The sequence below is a fragment of the Pelobates fuscus genome, chromosome 2 (genome assembly GCF_036172605.1).
Source record: "Pelobates fuscus isolate aPelFus1 chromosome 2, aPelFus1.pri, whole genome shotgun sequence".
Taxonomy (NCBI): domain Eukaryota; kingdom Metazoa; phylum Chordata; class Amphibia; order Anura; family Pelobatidae; genus Pelobates; species Pelobates fuscus.
The window spans coordinates 301,673,453-301,680,633 of record NC_086318.1 but is presented as its reverse complement, the minus strand read 5'-3'; the positions used below and the strand labels follow the sequence as shown (position 1 = coordinate 301,680,633).

Genomic DNA, 7,181 nt, shown 5'->3' with positions numbered 1-7,181 from the left:
GGATACAGAAGGAGACACAACGATGAGGGAAAGCCAAAAGTCAAGGATACCAGAAATCAGTAAAGTGAAAATGAAGCCAAAGTCAAAAAACAGAATAATAAGCTCAGGAACACACTCTCGGATAACCAGCAAAGGGAAACCACGACAGGGCAATGAGGGAAAGGAAAAATTTGTTTAAATACTCCTCCTGGTAGGCCTGCCCGGGGGTTGAGACTTCGCACTTCCTGCTGCCAGACGGCCCAGCTAGGCTCCAGTTACCTACTTACTGCTAACTCGGGGCCTGTGCAGGGGAGCAGACTTCCAGCTAACGACAGGGAGGATGAGCGGCTGAGAATCTGGATCGCAGTGTACTCCAACCCTACTCCGTCTACTGCTAGTCCCCTCTGCCAAAGCCAGCATGTCCGGCGCTGGATATAACTCCCAGAATGGGGGATCAGGGCCGCCCCATGCTAATGGTCCAGTTCAAAACCAGTTGATCTATCCACCCTAGTCGTCCTTGGGTCAAGGATTCAGTTCTGTTCTACCAAAACTCCAACCAGCAACAGATGCCAGTCAAGGCTCCTCAGCATGCAGGCCCTGGATTATACAATTATTATGGTGGTCCTCAGACTTCTCCACAATTGGTAAACTACCAGGGATCTGGACAGGTTCATAATAGACCGCCTGTGGGAGTCATGCCGACAGTATCTCTTCAAAATGCTGGACCTTCTTCCAGGATGCCAGCTTCCTCTCAAAACTCTACTGGTGTGCCAGCTACTGTTGGTGGCAGTGTTCCCAGAATAAACCCAGCAGCAAGCTGGCAGTATTTTCCAACACCTTTGAGTCATGCACAGCCGCAAGCTCATGGAAAAATATCAGGACAAACCCCACAGGGAAATCTACAGCCACCAGTTTCACAACATTATGGGGCTTCTTTTGGAGGTCCTCCACTTCAGAACAGTTTTATGAGTCCAGGATCTGATCCACCACCAGCAAATCATTCTCAGCCTGGCCGACCACCATTGGGACCTCCACCTAGTTCATCCCCTTCTTTAATAAGACCACAAACACAACATACTAGTCCACCAAGTGGCACGGGTCCACCACCACCCTCACTTTTGCAAAGTGCTCCTACACAGGATGGCTTTTCTGAACCTCCACCTACTGACAGCAGTTCTGTTCAAAATAGTTACGATACAATAGAAGGCGGTGGATACATGGGAATGGTTCATCCAGCTCAGCTTCCCCTACCTCAAAATCCTAAAATGACTAGGAATGTCGGTGGTACTTATCCATCATTACCACCTGGTTACCAGAATGCATTTCCAGCAGGAGGACCCGGGCTGACACCCGCTTCTCGGCAATATCCAACTAAGCCACAACAATTGCCTCAGCCTTCCATGGGAGTCAATGATTTGACATCATCAGTTGGCGGACTAAGCCTTCATCATTCTCAACAGCTGGATGATCTAAGAGCTGTGAATCTTCTACAGGAGAGAAATATATTGCAACAGACTCCTGTGCAAGCACCTACTCCTTGTCTCCAGGAGGACATTCAGAAGCTCAACTGGAGGCCAGAATAATTTTGCTGCACATTGACCAACATCCCTCAGACTCAAGCTTTGTTGAATATAGCCAAACTTCCTTTGGGGCTTCTTCTCCATCCTTTCAAAGATCTGTCGCAACTACCTGTTGTCACTTCAAGTACAATAGTCAGATGTCGGACCTGTCGGACTTAAATAAATCCCTTTGTCACATTTTTGGACCAAAGGCGATGGAAGTGCAACATATGCTACAGAGTAAACGACGTTCCTGAAGAGTTTATGTACAATCCTGTAACCAGAGTTTATGGAGAGCCTCATAAAAGGCCAGAAGTCCAGAATGCCACAATTGAGTTTATGGCACCTTCTTAATACATGTTGCGTCCCCCACAACCTCCAGTGTATCTGTTCATGTTTGATGTATCTCATAATGCAATAGAGACTGGCTACCTGGACACAGTTTGCAAGACTTTGCTAGACAATCTTGACTGGCTTCCTGGAAACACGAAGACAAAGATTGGCTTCATCACATTTGATAGCACAATCCATTTCTAAAGTCTGCAAGAAGGATTGTCACAGCCTCAGATGTTAGTGGTATCAGATATTGATGATGTTTTCATCCCTATGCCTGAAAATCTGCTGGTAAATTTGAATGAGAGCAAAGAGCTTGTTCAAGACTTGCTAAAGAACCTGCCACCGATGTTCACAAAGTCAGCAGAAACACAAAGTGCTTTGGGACTTGCATTGCAAGCAGCATACAAACTAACTTCACCCACAGGTGGACGTATATCTGTCTTCCAAACACAAATTCCATCTTTGGGAACAGGAGCATTGAAACCAAGGGAAGAACCAAACTAAAAATCTACTGCAAAGGAAATTCATAATCTTGAGTGGGAGACAGGTCTGGGGGTTTTACAGGATACGCCCGCTCGATTGTGGGGTTTGTTGCGGCTATTGAACACTTGGGTGTCGGCGGGCATGTTGCCTTCGGCGGTGTCCTCGCGCCTGGCTGGGCTGAGTTTTTTCTTTAAGCTGCAAGGGTGGGGGGACGTGACCAAGGAGTTTGTGGTGAGGCAGGCGGTTAAGGGGCTGCGTAGGGGTCGGGTTACGGTGGATACCCGGAGGCCGGTGTCGGGGGTGCTCCTGGCGCAATTGTGCCACGTGCTCCCGCAGGTGTGCTTTTCAAGCTTCGAGGTGCGGCTTTTCCGCTTGCCCTTTTCGTTTGCTTTCTTTGGGGCCATGAGGATTGGGGAGTTGGTGTGTCCAAGCAGGGCAATTGGGGGAATCCTCTTCTCGGATGTCAGGGACGGGCCGGGCTGGGTGTCCTTTAAGATTTGCCGCTCCAAGACGGACGTGTTTGGTAAAGGTAAGTGGGTTCAGCTGGCAGCTGCCCCAGGGTTGGCCACCTGCCCAGTTCTGTCCTTCCCGTGTTTTTGCTAAGTTCGCCCTGCACTGGCTGGCCCCCTGCTAGTGCACGAGGATGGGAGCTTCCTCTCCCATTTTCAGTTTGTCAAGGTGTTTCGGCTGGGGTTGGCTGCGTTGGGCGTGGAGGGTGCGGAGTTTGGAGGGCACTCCTTCTGAATTGGTGCAGCGACGGAGGCTTCTCGGCTGGGTATGCCGGATCAGGAGGTACAGCGAATTGGGAGGTGGGAATACAGGAGGTTTGTCTCTTATGTGCGTCCTGCCGGCCTCCAGAGCTAGACTGTTTTGTTTTCCTCCCTAGGTCTGGTCCCCTACAAGGTCTGGTTGATTGGCCACTCCTATATCCACTGGGCGTGGCAGTCCGGCCAGGGGGGGAGCGTCTCGGTCTCACGCCAGTAACTGCGGAGGTACGGTGGTTCGGGGTCAGAGGCATGAGGTGGGTCCGGCTCCTCCCTGACTTGGTCAGGCTTTCCCGCTTGCTTGCGGCTCCATCGGTTTTGATTATCCATCTGGGGGGTAACGATCTGGGGACCTGGTGGATATGGTCAGGAGGGACTTGTCCCAGATCTTAATCTTGTTCCCCGACGTATCCTTGATTTGGTCGGAGGTAGTGGCGAGGAATTTTTGGCGGCAGGCCCACAGCCAGAGTGCGCTGGAGCGCAGCCGCAAGAAGTTTAATCGGCGGATTGCAAATTTTGTAACGGGAGTTGGGGGAATCTCGATACGGCACCAGGTTTTTGAAAAAGATGCAGCACATTTTTTTCGACCAGATGGGGTGCATCTGTCAGAGGTCGGGCTCGACCTGTTTAACTTGGCGCTTCAAGAAGCTTTGGAACAGGCCATGGCGGGTTTCGGTGGGGGCCCCAGCTGATTTTAGGCTTAAAACAGCGGGGTTTGTGGTGGGGCATGTCCTTGCCAAATAAGGGATGGTAGATTAGATGAAAAGGGGGATAATGGCCGGGTCTCATCCTCCCCCTGTCTCTTATGGTGAACCTGGAGGAGGTACCAGGTTGGACGTGTCCCCACTGGGTTGTAAGTCGACCGGTGGGGAGCATTATGGTTGGGCCCCACCGAACGGAAAACCGGCTGGTGGGGAGCCCTGAAAAGGAAGAGGTTTTATTATGCCGAGGAGGGGAGGTGAGAGCCTTGGGGAAGTTAAATTGGCAAGGACGGTTTCTTGATTACTGTATGATTGTATAAAAAGTGTTTATGTTAATTTATTATGTTATATGCTTAAGGAGTTATACAGTATTTGGTGATGTTAATAAATGCTCTGGCCTGTTTTTCCAAAGAAGTTGTCTGTTGTTAATTGAAGGGGTAAGTTATGTTTTTTATGGGGGTTGAGGGGAATGCTATCCATTGCCCACCACGTACATACAAGGGCAGCAGATTGCTGTTGACCTTTTCCTCTTGAGCGGTCAATACTCTGATATGGCTTCACTCGGTTGCATTTCTAGATATTCAGCTGGGAGCGTGTTTTATTATCGTGCCTACCACCATCAACGCAATCCTGTACAAGTAGAAAAACGTCAGGAAGAGCTTAAACGTAACCTTACACGGAAGATTGGTTTTGAGGCAGTCATGAGGATAAGGTGCACTAAAGGCCTTTCCATCCATACTTTCCATGGGAACTTCTTTGTCCGATCCACAGATCTGCTGTCTCTCCAAAATGTCAACCCTGATGCAGGATTTGCCGTACAAATGTCAGTGGAGGAAAATCTGAGCTGTTGTTCCTGCGCTATCAGATATCTATGTACAAACCATAACAGGGCTGATGTACAAACCATAACAGGACTTTTGGCAAATATGGCTGTTGATCGATCCATTTCTTCAAGCTTGAGTGATGCGCGTGATGCTTTAGTAAATGCTGCAATCGATTCCCTTGGTGCATATCGAAGCTCAGTGTTAACTGTTCAGCAGCCAGGCCTTTTGGCCCCTCGCTGTTTGCGTCTCTTTCCAATGTTTGTTTTGGCTCTTTTGAAACAGAAAGCATTCCAGACTGGGACAAATGCAAGTTTGGATGAGAGAACGTTTGCCATGTGTCAGATTAAGAGCCAGCCATTGGCATACAGCATGCTCATGATCCACCCAAATTTATACAGAGTCGATAATCTGACAGATGAGGGAGCTCTTAATATCAACGATAGGACAATACCCCAACCACCCATTCTCCAGATCTCTGTAGAGAAACTAAATAGAGATGGTGCTTACCTGATGGATGCTGGCACTGTTTCGTTGTTGTGGGTTGGACGCAACTGCAGCCAGAACTTCTTCACGCAAGTTCTTGGAGTCTCTAATTATGGCTCAATGGCCCAAGAAATTAACCAGCTGCCTGAACTTGATACAGCTGAATCTTGCAGAGCTGTAGCTTTTATCTCTTGGCTTCGAGAGCAGAGACCTTTTTTCCCGACATTACATGTAATCCGGGATGAAAGCCCACTGAAAACTACATTTCTCCAGAACATGATAGAAGACCGAACAGAATCTGCCTTATCATATTATGAATTTCTCCTCCACATCCAGCAGCAAGTGAACAAGTTACACTGCACAGAGCCAACTGCAAGAGGATATCCCTCCAGCAGTACCATACTGCGTAGTCTACATAATGCCTCTTCCGCAATGTTTGTGGGCAATATGCGTTAAAATGTGCATACACTGTGATTTCAACAACAAATTATCTAATGAGATTACACACATTGTAATTTTAAATGAGATTTAAGGCAAAATAAACAATCAAAAAACCTCTACCAAATACTCATCTGAAATTTCTAGCAAGTTCCCCCATGTTTGGCAGATGGGTATGTAACACTACGCAGCAGTCTTCACTGGCACCAAAGGGTTCTCACAATATTCAGGAGGTGATGAGATGTTCATAAAATAAAGTCAGCTCTTTTTTTTTACTGAATATTTTTGTTTGTTATTATCCATATATTTTTTTTTTTTTGCTGCTAGTTTTACAGTCATCAATTGTAAGCAGTTAAAATTTATTTAAACTGATTATTTCATAGATTGGCCAAGATAACTGTTTATAAAACCAGAAGTTTATCCTTTGTAAAGGTCTATAGATCCTCTTCACCTTAGGACCAAAGTGAGGAGAAGGCCGATAGGAACTTAATGAAGAAAACACGGGTGCATCAACCTATTCTTACTGGCAACATCTCTGTGGAGCAGTTCTTGCTTTGATCAAATATGCTGACTAAGGAGATTATTGTGTATTGCTTTTTTTTTTTTGCCATTCGGGGACATTGGAATTATTTGATTTTACCAGCTTATAAATCAGCGACATAAATGATGATATATTTCATTTTAATCAAACTAGAATAGGAGGAAACCGTTTTATGTAGTAATGATAAGAACCAATAAAAATTAGCAAAGTATTTTAGAGAATACATCATACCTGAAAATGTGGTGGCCATGGACTCCCCTCTTCTTGAGGGAGGAGTTCCAACCTCTCACATTTCAGCACTCGTTCAAAAGTAAGTGGAAACAACCATAAAATCTGCACACTTGGTGGTGGAGCTAAATACAAAGTTGAACTAAAGCTGGCACTTCTTTGTTTTAACCACCCCCACCCCGTGGTTGATTTTAGAGTAAACAAAGGTAATACCTAGGCATGCATTATCATGGGTTTTTTTTTTTTTTGCATTTTTTTTTTTTCTCCACCCAGAAGACTCCTCTCTCTCAATCCATAACTTACATACTGTGGTTCACAAAATGCATTTTTAATGCAGTTGTTTTCCATACATGAAGTTGATAGTTTTATTTAGAACCAATGACCAGCAAGATTTTGGGGCTAGAGGTGTGATTGCTAAAGAAAAGAAAATATTGTTTTGATTCTTGTTCTTATCTGGAAGAAAAATCAATTTTCAGGAAAGACAGAATTATAAAATTAATAAAGTAGAGACTAAATGTAATTTATTCATTAAACATTTTTACTTCTTTGGTCCTGTATGGAAGTGCACCTTTAATTGTGTTGCATTGATCGGCTCCATGAAAGATGGAATGGTTTAGACTGCTTTGCTATGCAACAAGTCTTTCTGCCGTCCCTGTGTGTGTTAAAAGCTGGCACAAGTTTCTATATTAATAACTCTAATTTATTGTGACGTAAACAGAACAAAATGTGTGTAATAACCTGATATAGATTTTCTTGTTTTAATAAAAGGCACCTTTTATTCTTGGATTTCTTTTTTTTTTTTTTTTTTTTTTTCTAAAATTTCTTTATTTGATTTTTAACATATA

The 7,181-nt window shown here is 45.3% G+C and overlaps 1 pseudogene; it reads left to right on the top strand.

The window, feature by feature from the left end:
* Positions 1-245: 245 nt before the first annotated feature.
* LOC134586301 (protein transport protein Sec24A-like) lies at positions 246-5,610 on the top strand (annotated as a pseudogene).
* The last annotated feature ends 1,571 nt before the right edge of the window (positions 5,611-7,181 follow it).